The following is a 21,275-nucleotide window of genomic DNA, read 5'->3' as shown; positions in this document are numbered from 1 at the left end:
GCAAACTAAATTCCTGTGCATTTCTTTTGTTATCCCTCCAAATGAAAGCACAAAAGTAAATATGAGTTAACACTAGGCTGAACACACTCTACTTTTGATTAAAAGTATTGTAGAAGTTGAAGTGAGATCCAACATTTCCCTCACCCTAGGTCATCCAGTTAATAGCTTTGATGTGGTATGCACAGGCTGCTAGACGACCTTATCCTAGTAATAATGGAAAGCAAGATGCTGCCTATTGCTAAAGGTCTTAAAGATATCCTCCTGTGCTTCTTACCTGCTCACAGTTGCTGCCCAAAGACAAAGCACTACTGCAGCCAAATCGACCTGCTCCCAGCTGAGCTCACCTACAGACTCAGTCTGTCTTCGCAAGAAGAGGTACCAACTAATAACACAACATTTCCCAGGCAAATAGTAGGACCTGAGGAAATGGCCAGAAGTTGTACCAGAGGAGGTTTAGGTTGGACATTGGAGAAACTTTTTCTCTCAGAGGGTGGTCGGGCACTGGAATGGCTGCCCAGGGAGGTGATGGAATCGCAGTCCCTGGCAGTGTTCAAGAGGTGCCTGAATGAGGAGCTGCGAGATCTGGTTTAGTAGCTTGTGGTACTAATAGGAATGGGAAGGCGGTTGGACTGGATGATCTTGCAGGTCGTTTCCAACCTTGTGACTCTATGATTCTATGAACACCAATGCCTTCAGCACCCTAAAAAGTGACTATATTAAATGCATCATGAGTGATCCTGAAAGACTTGGTGGCTTGCATGTCAAGCAGTACAAGCATGCTTCTTGCAGGTTCCCCATGACTCAAAGATACTGCTTTTATCAGACAAAGCCCCAAGTTACCCTCACACCTCTTCATTTCCTATCATCAGAACTGCTGAGGTTGTAGTCAAGATCAAGAGCCGAGCTTTATCAGTATGAAAAAAAAACAAATATTCCTCTTCAGAGTACTTGGCCTTTGAAATTTATGTTGCCCATTCCTGTATGAACCAAAGGCCAATATACCTTCAAGGCACACACAGATCTAGCCTTACGTTCCTGCCCTGCACTGCTGGGAAACTGAACAGTGTGCAGGGGAACAAATTCACCATGGATATCCATAGAGGGTTACTTGATAAGGAATAGAGAAAAATTGATGAAGATCCTCTATATATTGGATTCAAGATATTTCAAGACATAGGCAATTTAAAACTAATAACCCAAATGAATAAATTATTGGTATTTTCTGACAAAACTAAAATAACACAGAAGATTTTCCACACTCAGTACACATCAAAATACACAAAACACTACAGTTGAATGTTTGCTTCTGTGTGTTTCACCCCAATATCCTTTAGCCCCTGCCGTATCCTGCAAGCATTTTCAGCAGCTGCTGTTACACAGGGACATGCATTATTTATACACTGTGCATACTCATAAAGGCAGGATCTTTGCCACACTCAAGTCTCTGAGCACAGTACGAAAGTGCTGGCTTGCACATAGAAACTCTAGCACAAGCCCTGCTCTTCGCAGACCACTCTCTTGCTAACTGCAGTCCTGGAATGTGCCAGGAATGCAGTTGATGGATAGGCCACACCAGGAGCAAGCAGCTCTGCTATCAAGATGTGGTGGTGACCCAGATCATGCAGCCCCAGAGCAGTACATAATCTGGGGGTGGCAAAATAGTCAAAGCCATTTTAATCCCTCTGTCCCTGGGCTGCACCTTCTGCCTTCACCTCCTACACATCCACTGTTTGCTTGAGTAATGTAAGATTAGCACTGCAGAATGGGGAGGTGTTATAACTGCATGCATACCTCATGCAGAAGAGACACGATCCCTATTACTCACCTAACATAGCCAAAGGCTGACATGAAAACTGATTCATTTACACTCACTAGGGAAACCACTGCTTATGCTAGCAGCACATGGAGGTCCTGTGAACATTTCCACAGTGCCTGGTCTTGAGCTCGGGCCCCTTGTGCTGGATGCTAATCAAATAGACCAAAACTATACTGCCATCCCATACAGCAAACACAATGCATATGCAAAAGCCAGTTAAAATGAAGTAGTGCATCAAGCATGCCATTCAGAAAAAAAACACACCAATACAGATTACAGCATTTAGATGGAAAAAAAAAAACAGGACTATGTGAAGGAAATCCCTGTTGAGAGCCATGCCACTGCAGGCACAGTAAGCATCTCACACACCTAACCCAACTGGCTGCAACTGAGGAAGGGGTGGGCACAGGTCAGATACCTGGGAGCAGCAGGTCAGTCCAAAGCAACACCTGGAATCAGGGACAAGATTTGATGGGGTCGTCTGATCCTTTTCCCTGACCTCAAATAGCTGCTAACCTGGGATGCAATAAGATTTCCATTTATTCTCCATTTTATTAGTTGGGCTGGACAGGACTTACCCTATCATCAGGCCAACAATCAGTGTTTCTTCACCTTTTAGATTCTTTGGTCTGACACTGCTTGTGATCTTGTTTGTATGTTAGCGCACATCACTGTAGTTTTATTTGTTGTATTCCTCAATTGGAATTCTCAAACTTCTACTGAATTCACTCCTTTTGCATTGCTGGTTTTCTTAGTTGCTTTTGGATGGATCTTACAGATTAAAGAGAGAATGTAACCAACTACTGTGTTGCTTTACGTAAAATTAAATGCAATACAAATTCAAAACAATAAAGAGCCCACATATGCAGTCATAGCTTTTCTCATTAGCATGTAGCTATTTCACTTAAGACTTCTGCCTCTACCTGCTTTTGTAAAAGTCATTCTTCTAGAGAGCCTACTGGAACAATTAAAGATGCAAGCTGTAGCATCTTCAGGATATTCTGTTTCTCAATAGACTCGTGCTCAATTAATCAGACAGAGAGTTTGGCAATATCACCATCTGTACATTGGTGTCAAGGACATCACCCGTGCGTCAATCCTATAATCAACCCAATTTGCTAAGCTCTCAAGTTCCTTGCTGCAGCCTTTAGTCTTCCTGGGATGGAAATAAAAACCCACTTGTTAATCATGAGAATAATGGATTTTGCTGTAATTGACAGTGACAAAAGTAAAAAATAAATTGCCTTGGGTAAACAGTGAACTAGCAAAAGCCTTAGCAGCAGCTAGCTACAATCTGCATTTCTGAAATAACAAAAGCTGCACAAGTAATACTAAACTAAGAGCCAGTGAGAGATGTGTGTGTGCTTCCCAGTGTTTCTCAAGCCACTGGATTCCATTCCAGACTCTACATCAGGTCTCCATACCCAGGAATTCACTCAACTACATAAACAGGGTTTTGCACAGAGTAACACAAACGCCTCCCTGTGCCTGCACTGCAGCCACTCTGCAGGGCCTGGATAACACCAAATTGGCACAAACCACACCAGCCTGAACACCAGGGACTGCACCTCCTGGAGGAAGGGGGTCTGCTCCTCTTGGTGCTACTGGGGGAAATGATGGGGTGGGCACAGCCTGGATGGGACAGGGCCAATTGTGCTCACCCACCTAGGGCTACATTGCCTCCAGGTTTGTGTGCTTGAGGCCTAAAACAAGTTACACACAGTTCATGGTGCTTGGGTACAGCTTTGCTATGTATCTAGATACAGATCATGGATTGGAGAAACAACCCATGACAGTCAAGAGCAGCCCTCACCTGCTTACAATGTGAGTGCTGAATCTGGAAACCTGTGTAGCTGCTTTAAACCAAGATACTTTACTCAAACACCAGTAGTACTGCCATGCTACGATGTCACAAAATGCAACGCTCTGGCACAACACAGCACTCCTGTTAGTGAGTGATCCCACAGAAGAGGCAAAGTGCAGCAGCACAGGGCATTGCAGGACCAAGGTGAAACCTGGTCTAACAGAACACTGCTGCCAGACTCCTCAAAGGCTGTACTGAATACTCAGCTACATAATGCACTGCTATTATAACATAACTTCAGTTTTTAAGACATCTACATGAGTATAAGGGGAGGGAAAAATTATTTCTATGAAAGCTGTATTACTCAGACCCACAGCAATGATTGAAATGAGTGCTATTTAAACATTTCATACTTCTTAGCCACATAAGGCAGAAACAAAAAGCTCCAAAGCAGCTAAAGCCAGCATTGATGAGCAAAATTTATCTAGAAAAAAAAGATTTTAAATGATTGTTTTTATTTGCACCCTGCTGCCACTCCTGTGGGTACAGTCCAATAGCAGCTGTCCACTCTGACATCAAGCTCTACTTTTGGATTATTAAAACTATAATCAGCTCATCAAAACATCTCAGGAAACTACACCAATTTCAGAGCTATCAGCTCCATGGCTGTGGATCATAGATTTAAAGGGCTACCAGGAGAACACAATGGGAATCTGTTCCTTTGAAAAGGCCATACGTTCAGACATCACAATGCAATACCATAACCAAGAAGCAGGATGTGCCTGGTAATGAGCATAGATACCCAGCCTTATGGTTGTCCTGGGAGCTAGGGAATGTACTTGTGCTTCCAAGCACTCTTTTCTGTCTGGAGACTTGCCATTCAGCCTTGTTTGGTGTAAAAATAAGACTCTGCACTTACACCACGTGTACCTGAGAACATACTTGCTTTAGCATCTCTGGACACCCACAAGAGGTGAAAGATTTCACATTCTTTCTACAGAACAAATTGAATAATAATAAAATTAAGCAACTTGCTACAGAATACTTCATCACACTTTAGCAAGCAAGTGAAATTAATAAGAGTGGGGCTGGCACTCTCATATGCCATACTACAGTTCCTTAAGTAACTGAGGGTCAATAAAAGAACAGTCCCGTTGCTCACAAGGAAAAAAGATCTCTGGACATTACTCAGCAACCAGTGACAGAGACAGACATGACAAATCACTGATGATTTTGTCATGTCCACCTCCACATTCCTACAAAACATTGCATAAAGAAGGCTAACCCGTACAAAGCAATATTAACCTATTGATAGACATCATTAATACTCCTACTACTACTGGTCTATTTTCTGTCAAATTTCTCAATCTTACACTTTAATTTCACAATCTTACAATTTAAGAGGTTCTCTGTAATAAATGTAGGAACCTTTCCTAAGCTTGCTTTTTTCCACCAATAGACACCATTCACATCCCTGACACAGAAGAGTGCTTACACTCACTTCTCAAAACTTAGCGATCAACGATATACCATTGTTGATCCAATGACTCACAAGCTGCTTCTTACACATGCCATAGGTACAATACGAATTCTGAGAACCTGCTGTCAAACAGCATTATAAGAACCCTTTAGAGCTAAGTTCTTTAAACATTTATGGTTAACTACTATGCAAGTCAATTGCACTGTTTATACTACCAAATGTCATATCTAATTCCCTGTTATGAACCCTAGAAATAAAGTTATGTTATAATTACACAATCTGTTTGAAACCTGACAAATATACCCCCAGTACAAGTGATTTATGAAGATAATGTGTTGCTATTGCGTAATGGTACTACTTAATGGAAGCTGTAAAGCTGTTTCCTCTGCTCCAATAACCACAGTGATTTCTTACACAACTACTGATTAAGCAATAGATAACGTGGGCATTTCAGAAACCATATACACCACTGATTTGTTCCAGGCTGTTCAAAAGTTACAGCCTGTGTATCTAACTGGCCCACTAGCAAGGTATGAGCTTCATTTGGGCTGTTTCACTTGCTCCTAATCCAATTTACTGCCTCTGTGAGAGATTAATGTTTGGAGCAATCCACAGCTTGGTCTCTTTTTGCAAGAACTGCTGTTAATCAGAAAATTAATGACTCGGCAGCTATGCTAACAGGAGCACTGAGGTTATGGCACAAAGCAGCAGTACCTGTTGGTACGTATTCACTCTGTATCAAAGAGTTACTGAAGTAAGGCTGGCCCTCAGGAGTTAAACATGTCCAGGCTAACATACTTCCAAAAGTGGAAGATTTGTCTTTTTTTTTTTTTCCATAAGTACATGAAGAAGTGATAAATCCATTAGCAATCACACTCCTGAAGGAAACTTCAATCTGGTAAATTCTTCTGGTAAAAATTTCACTAGCAAGACCTCAGTGTCTGCTACTATAAAAGTAAGACTTCAGTAAAGGTAAGGAGCAGAATAAACAGCTTGTATAAACACACCTTATGTTGTAAGTCAGAATAAAATGCTGTGAAGTTGTTCAAGAGTGATACAATACACTATTTCCAGATTAAGAACAGCCCTACCAACCATTACATTATTTTCTTACCTCCTTCTCCCCTGCTCTTCCCTCTGCCTCCCATGAGAAGGTAAGCCTCTTCTCAATTGCTCATAATTTATACGTATAGCAGAAGATCAAATTAATTGTTTCTGAGTCCAAATCTAATACTGGTAAGAAGCTAACAATTTAAATGAGACCTTCAATTTCCTACACGTTAATACAGAGAATTCAGTAATTGCTTTAGCTTTGTTCATTCTGCCAATCTATGCTTCATAACACTGACTCTATTAATGAGCTGCTAAACAAGACTGCCCTGCTGATGATTTGTCCCTGTGCTACCTATGAAATGTCATTTGAATTGGCCCAAGCTCAATAACAGAGCACTGAAAACATATTCACTGGAGCACTTAGTTTGATTCCCAATTGCTATGTGTAGCATAAAAATGTATTTGTATATGGCTGTATACAAAAAGACATCCAGATGTGACTGCAGCACATTGTCAAACCAGAAGTGAAAAAAATCTCATTAATACAATTTGCATTCAATGAATATAAATATCCTTTGAGTATATCAGTGCAAAAACTAGAGTCTAAAGAGGAACTCTAACCTGCTCAGTTCCTGCCTTTCCATTGATACTACACCTGGAGAGAATAAATGAGCATTTAGTACTCAGAGCCAATGTTAAATGAACTTCATAGAAGGAAGTGACTTAAGATGAATCTTTCAGAAGCATAAGAGCCATATTTGCTTGCAAGTGACAGGACAAATAAAAAGAAATTCACTGCTGTGGCTGGAAAATTGCTTACAGTAGAGAAAAAAAAGACTGGTACAGGGAAAATTGTGCTTGTTATTCCAAAGTTCTGGTATCTTCTCAGATTGCCTCAATTGCATCTTTTTTTTTTTTCCTGTTAGCAATATAGATGTTTACAGGCAGATTTTTCTAGCAGCAACTTGTTCACCCTTCCTATAGATACACCAGTGGTGTTGTCCAGTTCTTTCGGTCTCTACCATACAAAAGTCATGTAACTAACAGTTGTTGTAAAGGAGACCAGTGCTTTAGCACCATCTGAAATACTTTAATAAAACTTTGATATTTGCAAAGCATATTTGCTTATTCGCAGAATTTAGAATTTCATCTTCAGAAGAAATGGATGACTGGGGACGCAATTGAAAAGTTTAAGCCTTACAGATTATGGATACACTTGAGATGACCTGGTGAGAAGTAATTACAGAGAGATCAGTACCTAGCAATTCCCCACTGAAACAAGAAGCAAGTTGGCGGAGAACTCGGATACCGATTCTCAAAGGTCTCAGTAACAAAGAAACTACTGATTTTTTCTTTCTTTGATTTAAACAGAAGAAAAACGCACTCAACAATGAAGCGATTATGTTTGCCCTGATTTATATGGCAAAAATACTCTAATTTAGGCCCACTGGAAAATTAATAACTGGATGGTTCATACCTGAGCTTCTTCAAGGAAATAGCAAACAGCTTTTAAAATATTGTAATTACAACTGTGCAAGATTTTTCTTTTTTCATTGATTCTCTGGCCCTATCTTTTCAGAATAAAAAGCTGAATTAACAAAGCTGAGAAATGAACAATAATTATTAATGCTGTTACCTATTCCCAGTAACGTCCTAAAGAAAACCTCAAGTCATGGAAGAGGGAAAGGACAAAAATAGAACTACTGAAAGTGAAAAGCTGGATGTTGCATTTCATTGAGTCCTTGGGTTGAAGCATGAGATTTGGCGACATGGTTCATTTCTATACTGACCGATATAATCTGAGAGCAACTTGACTGAACACATTTCACTGTGCCAGTACAGAAGTAGAACAGTAAAACATCAATGTGAAGCAGTGTTTTACGAGGTATACTAAGTATCATCAAAACTAGCACGGAAGATACTTTAAAAAACAAAGTTTTAGGTCCACACATTCTATTTCACATCTTTATCCAACTATTATATGATGACTATGATAGGAGTCACTGACACAATATCTGCCACAGAAATGCTCTTTCTGTTAAAACATTTCTACTCCGTATGTTAGCAGCGATGACACTTTAAAAGGCACATTTCATGGGGTAAGGCACTTCAGGAGGAAGGACTCCAAAGTTCTTCAGCATATCACAAATTTAGATTCAAACCAGCCTGCGTACCATGACAAACAGGCGTACAACAATGTAAGTGCAGTGAAACTATCAAACAGGCCTTAACGAAGAAAGATGAGAAAAGAAGGATTTCAGTAAACTTCACAAAAACATATTTAGATGAGAATTGCTTTTTACTTCTTTATCAGATACAGATGGCTGAAGAGAACATCACCACAGACATAAAGAGGTAATGCAAACAGCTCCAAAAGGTGTTTTCTAAGGAGATTTCATGTCTAATGGGAAAGATAACCGAGATGGATGTATACTTCAGAAAGTAGAAAACACACAAAAACCTAGCAGAAAATTCCCTCTTGCCTAGTAAGAGACTGCTACCTGCTTGTCTGTGCTGCTTTTGCCTTTGTGGTGAAGGTGATGCTGCAAACGCCAGAGCAGGTACAAGGCAGGTGGGAAAAACTCACATCCAGTAGCTGAACTCCACCATTTTGGTGCTGTGATGTCTCTGACTCTTCACCTCCTGAAACCACAACCCTAAACTCGGGCATACGCTTGCTTATCTACCCCAGACAACACTTTTAATGGCAGCTCTGAGTCAAGCTGAGATCCATTTTCCATCTACAAAACCCAAAGCAGTGAAAGATTCATTTTTCCAATATTCCCCATGTCACAGAACACAAGATGCTCCTCAGTATTTCACGTTATCCCTTCACATCTGAAGGATCACCAACCTCATCTAGAGGTTTGTAGAGCATTCAAAAAATATCTCATGAAAGGTCTACTTAACTTTTGATTAATATTTTCCCTCCAGCCATTCCCTTTCTTTCTCCAGCTGCAGTTCAGCTGAGGCTAAGTTCAGCATTTGGTCTAAGTTGTTATTTATTGCTCCACAGCAGCTCACTTAGCAAGAGGCAAGTTACTATTGACTGACACCCACCACAATCTCATCCTCAGATGTTAGATATGAATAAACCACTACAAGCTTAACACAGAAGGGAGTGCAGGAAGGGTGCTGTTGCATGGCAGAGAGTCTTCTTTCATTTCCAACCATGAAATAAATGAGAGCAAATAATCATGCACACCTCCTCACAAGAAAGCAGTTTATAGCTAGGAAAAAGGTTTAGAAGGCCTGAAGAGCACATTCCTGCTCTATGCATATTGAGATTTAAAATCTCCTTTCAGGAAAAATTACTGTGTTCAAAATGTCACAAAGCCAGCCACATATTTCTGTCATGACTGGATCAGTCATAATTATAAGACAGTCATAATTATAAGGTTCTCATAGCACAATAAGCAGTAGAGTAATCAAAAAGTGGTGTCTGCAGAGTAAGTGGCTTTTATGAGGCTCTGCTTTCCTCATCTCTAAGAAACCCAGAAAAACACACATGCAAGAACTCTGGCTGTTAATAAGTAAGGTTTCAAGTCTTCCTCTATCCTCTCTACAATCACAGAATAGAAACACAGAATCATTAAGGTCAGAAAAGACCTCTAAGATCCTCAAGTCCAACCACCAGCCCACCCCCCCTGTGCCTACTGACCACATCCCTCAGAGCCTCATCTCCACAGGCTTTCAGCACTGCCAGGGACAGTCACTCCATCACCTCCCTGGGCAGCCTGCACTGATACCTCACCATTCTTTCTAAGAAGTTCTTCCTAATATATTCCTGTTAATTTTTCCTAATTTACCCACAGAGGACAGTTAAGTATCAGTGTTGACTGATACAGTGAAGCTGAGGCATCCTGCAAGAGCAAACTGTGCACAACTTTAAATTTACAAAGCATCTTCCTGGGCAGCTGAATAAAACCCTCTGTTCCAGGTGCAACAATATGTAAAGAAAAAAAAAAGTAATCAAACAATTAGATGCCTAGAAAATACTGAAATTAGAAAAAGGCTCCCAAATAAATATTACTCTTTCAGAATATTTAAAAAAAAAAAAAAAAAAAAAAAAGGCTAAAGAGCTCAGCTGCAAAGAAAGGTGAAACTTTAAGTCTCAGTTTTAACACTTTCTACTGAAAATCATGGAGCTTGCAGAAAGAAGAGTGTGTTAATGGTGCCCTGATTTCAGAACCCTTTGGTCCCCTAATTTACCAGTCAGCATGAACAGAAGCTAAGAATACAACCATGGGGTTCTATCCACATCTGCAAGATACCCTCACACTGAAGAGAAGGGTAGGGAGGTAGTAGATGGTCTAAAAACAGAGCAGCAGCAGCAGCAACGATCTGAGAAGGAACCAACACTGAGACTACTGCACCACCAGGGGAATGCTAATGGCTTCTCCAGCCAGAAGGAGCTGCAGAGTACAGGACATAGGCCAACACTTTCATTAAAATCACAAAGTAAAAGCATTTACAGCTATGTTTATCAGTCTCTGAAAGCACAAAGAAAAAAAATGTCAGAAGCTTTTCTCTCCTAAACTGCTTTTGGATGAATACATCATTTTCATCTAAAAGTTGGAAAAAAGCACTTTTGCTATCACACCCAGCTAGCACACATTTATCTGCTGACGTACAGTCAGGAGGGAGTTCTGATACGGGTGACTCATTCAGCATGTTTCTAATAGAAGGGCAATTCCAGGCTCTTAAGGCTCAGAGAAGTTGCCAGAGATCTGCCAGATACGAGCACATGCTTAAACCCTACGATACTCACAGGCAGGTAGAGATTAAGTGCTTGCTGAACTGTATAACAGCATTCAAACGATAGCAGACCTTAAACACATCTAATCATTTGAGGATAACAAAACAAGTTCTGACACCTTACACTTAAAAGCCCACGTTTGCCATCAGCCAATGAAGTTGTAATTGAGAGCTGGCATAGCTAAGTTCACGCACTCTGAAACGTGATTGTATGATCATCCATGCTCACATTTGTTTTTTTTAATAATTGCTCATTTACTGCCCCACTGCAAAAGATCACAACTTCAGCCAAAGCAGAGCTCGGGAAAAACTCCATTTCTTTCACTGGTAATAACAAGAACACTTACAGAATTAAAACACTTAGGAAAGAATAAAGTTATCCAGTAAAAGAAAACAAAAGTATAAGGTAGAAGATTGCTAGCAATGATAATATCATCTATTTGAATTGCAGCCTGTTTGCTTTTTTCAGCTTTATGCAATGAACTGCCAGCAAAACTATGCAAAACTGTGACCACACCACAGGAATTCAGACCACAAACAAACAAACAAAAGAATCGACTAATTTTTTCCTGGTAAATTGCTTTGCCAATGTTTTTGTTTTTTAAACAAATGCTTAACATTTCTTAAAGACAAAAATCAATGCCTACTATAATGAGTTTCAACAGAACAATCCCAATGCCAAGAAGTAATTACGGATTATTAGATTTGCTATTTCACTGGAAACACCCACACTGATGATAAATTCTTATGCTGCTCAGTGTGGATGTTTGGCCACATCCAACATTAGAAGAAATGATGAGTTTAATTAAACCAACTGTGACATCACACCAGCTACTTGCATTCAGTGGTTCTATCCTCACCCCTTTGAGCTCCCAAAACACATGCTTGCATACCTTTATCTCTATTTTTCTCCTTCTCCTCGCTCAGGGAACCCCTCCCCAGGCCCAACCCTCTTCCACTGCCACCTTCCTTAGGGTCAATTGTAAGCCCACCTCAAGCCCAAGACGGGCTGATAAACACAACCCTCTCTACCATTCCCCTCACCTGCCTCAGCCAACCCTGCTGTTGCTAGAGGCTAAATGGCCCAGCTGGGGAACCCATCACCTAGCAGGTGTTTGAGAACGGCAATTCTCCTGGAATAACACTGGGAGAAGAGCCCTGAGCTTGCAGGTGCAGGTGTAGCATTGTTCAGGATTATTGGCCCTTATAGCTGTGCAATGGCTTGGCATGCCTTGTGTACATGCCTGTGTGTCAAGCAGGCCGAGCCTTGCCATCTGTCAGCTTCCTAGGGAATTCAACACTGTTAAATAATGCACTGCTGATATTAGAGGCAAGAAACAGGCCATAAACTGGTCAAATTTAATCAGAGCCATTCATCAGAAGGCAGCAATGGTCACGCAGCCTGAGATGTTTGTTTGTTTCACAGTAGAACTCCTACTCAACAAAGTTACATTTTTGCTTAAGGAATAATAGCAGGTTTTGGTCCTGAATTGCATTTCTTTTCACTTCTAGAGTTTGTTTTCTGCAAAATATTGCAGTGAAGCTGATTTCCACAGTGCAAAGCTATGCATGCACATTCATCAACTTTCAAGGATTCACATTTCTATTGCAGAAAACCTGTTACCCCTTGAGGTGAATAAGAAAAAAGTTGTTAAACTACTGCTAAGAAAGGACCATGCAGACTCAAGAATGCTGAGAAATAGGACAGAAAACATAGAGGAAGAAAATCAGACGATCCCTTTTAAGCCTCGTTAGCACCTTCCTATTCACTGTTTGGTTTATTATTATTATTATTATTATTATTGATTTTAACTCCACAGAAAACCAGATCACAGATCATTTTTGTAAGTGAAGTATTTATGCTTTCCCTATGGCCCAACCCATCTGCTGTAAACAGAATTGCTCTTCAAATCTCATGCTAGTTCTGAACAGTGAGTAAAAAGCAGATTCTGCCACAGTCTGTGGGGCAGCACCAGAGCAAGCCACATCCATGCAGTTAATGTACTCAAGGAGTGAAGCTCTGAAAGGAGTGAATATCCCCAAATTAATGAAATTTTTCATTTCATTAGGAAGTGAATATTCTTTCTTTTTATTCTACATCATTGAAACCATAAAGATGGCCCCTATGGAGGGAGACAACTCGTCTGAAAAACTGATTTCATCTTTATCCATTATCTTTCTAAAAGCAGCATCTTAGTGCCTGTGCTGTGAGCGTTCTCTGGAGAGCCAACTGGATTCCTTAATGGACTCCGTGCCAGGCTGGGGGAGGACGGCTCCAGTGCTCATTTCCACACATAGCTTCACATAATGTATAATATTATAAATGTAGCACTGGAGCTGCAGAAAAATAGAAGTTGTCTGTTACTGCCCTGCATGTGGGAATCTCTCTTTTTCAGTGCATACAGATGGGTTTCCTACACAGAGACAGCTCTGGTGCAAATATCTGCATTTCTGTGTAATGCTGGGAGGAAGGAGAGGGGTGAGATGGACCTATGAAATCATATCATAATTCTATGAAAACCTGCAGGTGCAGCCTGACCCACCAGAATAATTAAGCATCACTCTTTTACCTTTCTATTAAGCCCAATATTTTTTGGCCAACTAAAGACATCCACTCTGGGCTCAAGACAACTGTAATTCAAAAGAATTGAGAGGCTGTGAATCAGCTGCTTCCCCTGGTAATCTGTTCCAGCAATTAATCATCCTCACTGCTAAAAACTGTGCTGGCTTTCTCATTTGAATTTATTTGGCTTCAGCATTCATTTGTTTTATACCATTTCTCCCTGAGCCATCTAACTCCATAGTAGCCATTACTTTTTCCCAGTGAGCTTACACAATGGTCAAGTTACCTCTACATCTCCTTTTGGATAATCTAAACAATTTAAACTCATTAAGGCCTCCATTTGCAGACAGAGCCCATCTCACCTGAGCCACTTAGTGCATGCATGGCATCTACACTCCTCTGCATCTGTTGAGGTACCTCCTCTGCAGGCAGAGTGATATACAGAATAAACAAGGCACACAACACAGATATTTTGCTGATGTGTCTTTGGTGCAATCCAAGCTCTCATTGCCTCATTGCCACACAACAATTCCACTTTGCTAATGAGGAGATCAGCGTCAGTGCAGCTGAGACCAACCTCATCCATTTAACATTTTATTGATCTTTTTTTTAACCACCACAGGTGCCGTACTTTTTCGTTACAATACTTCTACAAGTGCTCTACCGATTTTTTTCTTTCCAGTACTATTAGCATGTCCACTTTAGTAATGGCTTCAAGTTGCACTAGGGGAGATTCAGGCTGGATAATAGGAAAAATTTATTTTCCAAAAGAGTGACGATGCAGTGACACAGGAAGGTGGTGGGGTCACCAGCCCTGGAGGTGTTCAAGCAACTTGTGGATGTGGCACTGAGTGGGCATGGTGGGAGTGGGTCAGTGTTGAATAGGATGATATGAGTGGTCTTTTCCAATCTTAATGATTCTATGATTCATTTAAGATAAATAGGTCAAAGATAACTCCTTGGTTCATCTTAATAGTTTAGCTGTGTTGCACTTTGCAACACAAGAAGGACACAGGAAGAAGGATGAGGGGATGGCCCTGGGTGCAAACCTGACCTTCTGGACTCAGATGTTTAGAAGAGGAAGTGTGGATTCCACATCCACACATTGCCAGGGCTGTGGATGCCATCCTGATGGGTTTCATATTTGTAATTCAATGGCATTTTGATCATCTCTGATGAAATTAAAGAAAATGGGGTTATAATTAAAGATCTGTATTTTGTAATTTGTATTTTCAGTGCGCCTCGTGAGATCCCACCAACATTCGCCTTTAGTCTCGCCTCGAGTCAGGAACAAGTAGTACATTTCAGCTTCTACTTTTTATGGGATCTGCAGCTGCAGAATTAGAAAACAGAGCCAAAATAAATAACAAAAATGAAAACAAGTGCCAAAAAGACATTGTTTCTCATCTGAGCAGAGGGCAGCTTCTGCAAATGGAAGTGTCAGGGAGAGCCTAATGGGCTTCCTGCAGGAAATAGGACGGCATCTTTCCATCACTGAACCATTTGGGGAACAACCTCTCTCGGAAGCTCTCTGCACCTCCTTCTTTCTCACCTTCTCTGAAGTTGGGGCAGCCATTTCTCAGGGACTTTCTGTAGCTTGTGACTTGCCAAGCAAGGGACGTGAAGACAGAAACAGCAGCGGTTGCTGGCCCCATGCCCTCCGTGGTGCAGGGTCAGTACTGAGCAAAGCACAAGTTAATATTTTGGAGTTTATAATTAAAGATGATAGAAGAGTTGCAGGAGGGGAGACTAAATGCTTTAAGAGAGCTTTTTGGGGAGTAAGCTTGATAGCAGAGAAACTATCACCAAACGATATGGTTTTTGAACAGTTTGTAACCTTCTAAAGCTCTTTCAGGTTTTGTTTTGTTTTGTTTTTTCCCAGATGAGGCTTTTTCTCCTGTCTGTTACTTACTGGAACTGATTTTTAATTCAAATGACTCCACCTCCAGGTTGTCCTGTCAGCTTGAGAGGAGCACTGCCTTCTCAAGCTTGGAATGTATTTTTCATTTTGCAGCTATAGAAATCATCTCTCTTTGCTCCCAGAAGAGCAACGTTTACAAGAAGTGCACATCATGAGCCACAGAACAGTAGAAAGCAGCACTAAGTGACCACCTGGCAGGAAGCCTGGTCACAGCCCCATCAGCCCCCTGGGCTTCGGGGCAGCATGCAGGAGTACAGGGAGCTCCCTGGGATGGGGAAAGAGGCTACTGGACTTTGCAGTGTTGTGCCAACCAGAAAATGTGGAATCTGGTTCCAGAGACCTTATAGCTTTAGTTGCAGCAACTCAAAATATACTTCTATACCCCCAAACCCTTCACTTGCTGCTTCTGAGCCATGCTGGGTTCACCCCCTCACATGGGATCACAGGGCCTCTCAGGGCTTTGTGTGTTCCACCACCAACACCCAGCAGATTAGAAATGGGGCAATTAGCCTTTTTATGTATACACCAGATCATGTTTCTTCCTATTGGCCATGAATCATTTACACACAAATTGCAAAGGGACGGGACGTGTATGTTGTTGAAGAATTTTAATTTACTAGTATCTTACCAGAAAAATGAAATTAAAAGCATTGCAGTGTTCCACGTTACAGCAGTCTAAGGACCTATGTGACCCCACTCAGCCTGAGCACAGCATTACCAAGGAGCCAAATGCAAAGCCTCTGATGCTTCAAATGGGACTTAGGCGGACTACAGACATCTTTAGCTGTGATACACGCCTGATGTGTTTGGGCAGGTAGTTCCATTTTGGTTATATTTTTATTTCTTTTTGATCCACTCAAGTTCAGATTGTCCATCAACTTTTCATGCTGAATGGCTGAACTCAGAGTTCCTGCCTTTTTAATTCTGTGAATCACAGAATCACAGAAACACAAAGGTTGGAAAAGACCTACAAAATCATCCAGTCCAACCATCCACCTATCACCAACAGTTCTCACTAAACCACGTCCCTCAACACAACGTCCAAATGAACACCTCCAGGATCGGTGACTCCACCACCTCCCTGGGCAGCTCATTGCAGTGCCTGACCACTCTTTCAGAAAAGTAGTATATCTCCTTAAGACAATCTGCTCCATAACCTTCCCTGGCACTGAGGTCAGGCTAACAGGCCTGTAGCTCCCTGGGTCCTCTTACAACCCTTCTTGTAGATGGGAGTCACAATGACAAGTCTTCTGGGACCTCACCAGTCAACAAGGAGCGCTGATAGTTAATGGGAAGCAGCACAGCTATCACCTCCGCCAGTTCCCTCAGCTCTCTTAGGTGAATCTCATCTGGCCCCATGGACTTATAACAGTCCAGGTGGACTAGTAGGTCTCTGACTGTGTCCGTCAATCATGGGGGGGTTAGTCTGCTCCCCAGCCAAGACTACCAGGTCAGAGAGTGGAGTACCCTGAGGATAACTGTTCTAACCTTTAAAGACAGACATAAAGAAGGCATTCAGAACCTCTGCCTTTTCCTTATCCTCAGTGATCTCATTCCCAGCCTCATCCAGTAAAGAATGGAGATTCTCCTTAGTCTTCCTCTTACTGCTGATGTATTTGTAAAAGAGTTTCTTGTTCCTTTTTACCCCAGCGGCAAGGTTGAGTTCAGGCTGGGCTTTTGCCTTTCTGATTTTCTCTCTACACATCTTAACAAATTCTCTGCATTCTGTCTGAGTTGCCTGTCCCTTCTTCCATTAAGATTCTCTTTTTCTCCCAGAGCCTCAAGAATAGCTCCCCATTCATCCACACCGGTCTTCTTCCCCACCAGTTCATTTTGCAGCTCAGGGGAACAGCCAGCTCCTGCACCTTTAAGACTTCCTTCTTGAAGAGTGACCAGCCATCTCGGACCCCTTTACTCTCTAGGACTGAATCCCAGGGGACTCCCCCTACTACTCTTCTGAACAATTCAAAGTCCACCCTCCAGCAGTCCAAGGTAGCAGTTTTGCTGCTCCCCCTCCTGGCTTCACCAAGAACCAAGAACTCTACCATTTCATGGTCACTTCGTCCAAGACAGCCCCCGACCCCCATATCTCCCACCAGACCTTTTGTTTGTGAACAGCAGGTCTAGCAAGGCAGCTCCTCTCGTAGGTTCTCTCACCAGCTGCGTCAGAAAATTATCCTCCATACACTGCAGAAACCTCCTAGACTGCTTCTTCTGCACTGTGTTGTATTCCCAGCATATGTTGAGGAAGTTGAAGTCCCCCATGGGGACAGTGATGTGGCCAGAGCTCTGCCTATCCAGGAATTTCTCCCATCTATTTCCCATTTGCTTTTCTGCCTCTGTGTGTTCTGGTCACCGTTCACGTTCTGGAAATTGCTTTAGATGCAAATAATCCCACTCAGATTTCCTCACATAGGAATTTTCAAGTCACCAGAAATGCCCGAGTCACCTCAGGCAGAGCTGAGCCTGTGCTGATTCACATCATTTGTTTTATGGGGGTGGTATTCTCATTTTCTTCTCTTATTAAATGACATTTTTTCCCATTTTTAAAAGCATCAAATGTTTATTGCTTAAAGTGCTTAGTGTGATCATTCTGTATCTTCTTTACATTTTTCTCCTTTTTCTTTAGCAGGAACATCAGACAGCACACAGCCCCTTTAATCACTGAATAGATCTCAAGCATAGATCGCCTGAGCAATTTCTCTTACATGGCAGGTTGAGATGCAAAGAAATGCAAGTGAGCACTGGACTATAAGTGGGAGTTCAGACACAAAAGAAAGTTATCTTCATGGAAGATCCACGAGGAGCAGCCGTGCTGCAGGAGTTCCATCCATGCTTGAGTCAAACAAGAGGATAATTATTCTGGTTCTGTCTGCAGGAGGGAAGGATGAGCAAAGCCCATCTCTCTGCTATTTCTCAGCTCACCCAGAGCCAGGGCATGGCTACTTCCTTTCTTGCGGTGCCTACAAGACCATGTTATCTTTCTCTCTACCAGCACACTTTTCTTCTGGCTGCCCTGTCCAAATCTGTTCACAAGAACCAGAGCACAGCAAAGCAAAGTCCCCAGGGTAGCACAGGCATACCACTCGCTTTACCAAAAAAGCACATTTTGTACTTCAGCATCCTTCAAGAGCCATGCTGGGAGCCAAATTACAGATCCAAGAGATGGCTTTGCCTGCCAGCATTCCCAGGCAAGACCTTGCAGATGGGGCAGTTAAGGCCCCATCTCATTACTGCCTACAGTATTTCAGTAAACGGCCTTGCTGCCCCACTGCAGACCACTCCACCCCAGGGCAGCCTGCCCCACAGGCAGCGGTGTTGGACATCCCTTCCTGGGATGCTCAGGACACTGCTTCAGCTGTCTGTAGATAGGGGATCACTAAGACAACTTTTCCATGTTGTGGAGATGATAAGATGGGAAATTTAGGTCTGTTTTCCTTATAAGTCCGCATAGTATCATTTCTTTATCTCCAGGGAGACCCTATGCAGATTTCCTGCACCTGAGGGGTGCTTATAAGCAGGAGAGGGACCAACTTTTTACACGGGAAGACAGTGAAGGGGGAATGGCTTTAAACTAAAAGAGGGGAGATTTAGATCAGATGTTAGGAGGAAATTCTTTACGCAGAAGGTGGTGATGCCATGGCACTGCCCAGAGAGCTGTGGGTGCCCCATCACTAGAGGTGCTCAAGGCCACTGTTGGGGCCCTGGGCAGCCTGGGCTGGTGGAACTAGAAAATCTTTAAAATCCCTTCCAGCCTAAGTGATTCTCTGATTCTATGATCTGTTAGCTGCAGCATCTCTATTCATTATCGCTGCAGCATCTCTGTTCATTATCACTGCAGCCCAAGAAACCCTTGCTTTAAATCTTCGCCTGCCACTCTTCTCTGTGGTGTCTACGCCTGCCTACACGTTATTGTCTTTTAAAGTTTGCTAGACAGGATTTCAACAGAACTCATATTCCCATGCAACTCTTCTCATACTGTCCTATAGTTTTATTTCATATAATTTATTTTATACTTCCAGGCACTTGTTATTTTTGTTAGTTTCTTTGTTCTACATCATCCTCCTGACTCGACTATATGATTACCCTACTGATTCCATTTCACCTTGTGCTTTTCCCAGATCTTAAGTTTTTCAGCACTGTAATTTATTTTTATGACAAGGTTTTGGTGCTGATATAACCAAATAATTCTTGTTGCTGCTAACCACTATTGGAGTTGGGTGACCACATGCATTTGAGAACTTCAACCCCAATTTCCATTGGTTTTAATAGGAAAGCAGCAGCTCAGTAATGATGTGCTAGTTTGGAGGTGGCAGCACCAGCCTGGGCAATAGTAATCTGCAGTACCTTGAATGAAGGAAAGGGTGAAAAGAGCAAACATTTTGAGTTTAATACAACAGTAGCAATATCACGTATGTGTTGCAAATACATGTTGCCTTATTCCTGAGTTATAGCTGGGATCTTTGAACACTCTAGGGCTCAGCATGCCATCCTAAAGACACTGGATTTGCATGTGTTTCACATTCTGTAAATAAAAAATGGTAGCACCAGAGAAACACTTCAGAGCACTGCGTTATGAAGCAGTTACCAGTGGATCTTCTGCTTTTTGGTCATCAGTCTTGTACAAGCAGTCCCTGTGGATATAATACATCTATGAGCTGTAGAAGTTCTAGCTCTGGTGTCAGACTGGAAACCAAAGCAAAATGAGGAGAAAAAAAAAAAAAAAAGAAAGGGAATATGTTATCTTTAAAGCTATGCATCTTAAGATAAGATCCTGCCTGGAGGCAGCGTGGCAGAAGGAGCAATGGCTGAGCCCCACTCCCTGCAGCAAGCAGCTGCACTGACAGCACAGACACACAGCCCTGCATACTGAGGGACTCTGATGGTCCATGTATCCATGATTTACTTCATTTCCCATCCTTCACTGCAGAGCAGTGACGTCGCAGGGAGACGTAGCCCATAAAGGACAGGGTTAGCAGTTAGCAAACACAAACAAAGCTGTGATGCTCGGGAGACTTGTGCCCATGCATCAGCTGCTGCAAGAAGTGAGGAAACCATCTGCCAAATTTCCCCTAAGATATACTGTCCAGCATTTATGGTACACAAGCAATTTAGTAAAAAAAATAATAGCAGCTATTCCCACTTCCTTTGTAAAGAAAGATGGCAAAGGTAACTCTACAGTTATTCCTTTTGGTTGTTCTTCTATCTGTTCTGGCAAGCGCAAAGGAACCTCTGTTCCCTCCTGCAACCTCTTTAGGTTGCCTTGCAGGGAGACACAGTGCTGCTGCATTACTTGACCCGCAGGACAGTATTTGTCCTGTTGGAAGCAGAAAGGGATTCTGCCCTTCTGGGCAGCTCTTACCAGAGCCAGCTCCAGCCCTCACAGCTGGCTGGGTGAGTCAAATAGCTGCGGTGCTCCTGAAGGACCACATTCAGAGCAGCATCATTTTAGACAAGCTCACCCTTCAGTTTAACCCTACGCATTCCAATTGATTTCAGGTCATTTTCTATGCACTTTGGCTGGTACTTCTGTGTCCTGCTGGGTCATGTCCCACCAGGACATGCATTCCCCTCTCCTATCCTTTTCCTGCCAACCCCAACTTTCTCAGGATATTTTGATTTCATTTCTAGGTGTCACACAGGTTCATGCCAACTGGATAATCCAAAATACACGGTATGTTGAACCACCACAGCCAGGTCCCTTGCCTTGTAGCCTTTGGAATACATCAATTTTTCCACTGGAAGGCACAACATTACCAGGCGATAACCTCTTAGAGAAGTAAATGAATAGTTTTCCTTTCCCTGCAGAGGCAAAAGCAAAAATTTAATTTGTTCTTCTAACATAAACCTATTCCCACTCCTTCATCAGTGCTCACCCAC

The 21,275-nt window shown here is 42.1% G+C and overlaps 1 long non-coding RNA gene across 1 annotated transcript in view; it reads right to left on the bottom strand.

Annotated features, from left to right (window-relative positions):
- LOC149917202 (uncharacterized) overlaps positions 1 to 11,872 on the bottom strand; it is a 44,176-nt gene extending 32,304 nt beyond the window's left edge. The window contains exon 1 of the long non-coding RNA XR_016467990.1: positions 11,805 to 11,872. This is a non-coding gene — a long non-coding RNA (uncharacterized LOC149917202). The remainder of the gene's footprint in view (positions 1 to 11,804) is intronic.
- Between the last annotated feature and the right edge of the window lie 9,403 nt (positions 11,873 to 21,275).

This window comes from Phasianus colchicus, chromosome 7, assembly GCF_987193195.1.
Source record: "Phasianus colchicus chromosome 7, bPhaCol1.hap1.1, whole genome shotgun sequence".
NCBI lineage: Eukaryota > Metazoa > Chordata > Aves > Galliformes > Phasianidae > Phasianus > Phasianus colchicus.
This window is presented reverse-complemented; position numbering and strand designations above follow the sequence as displayed.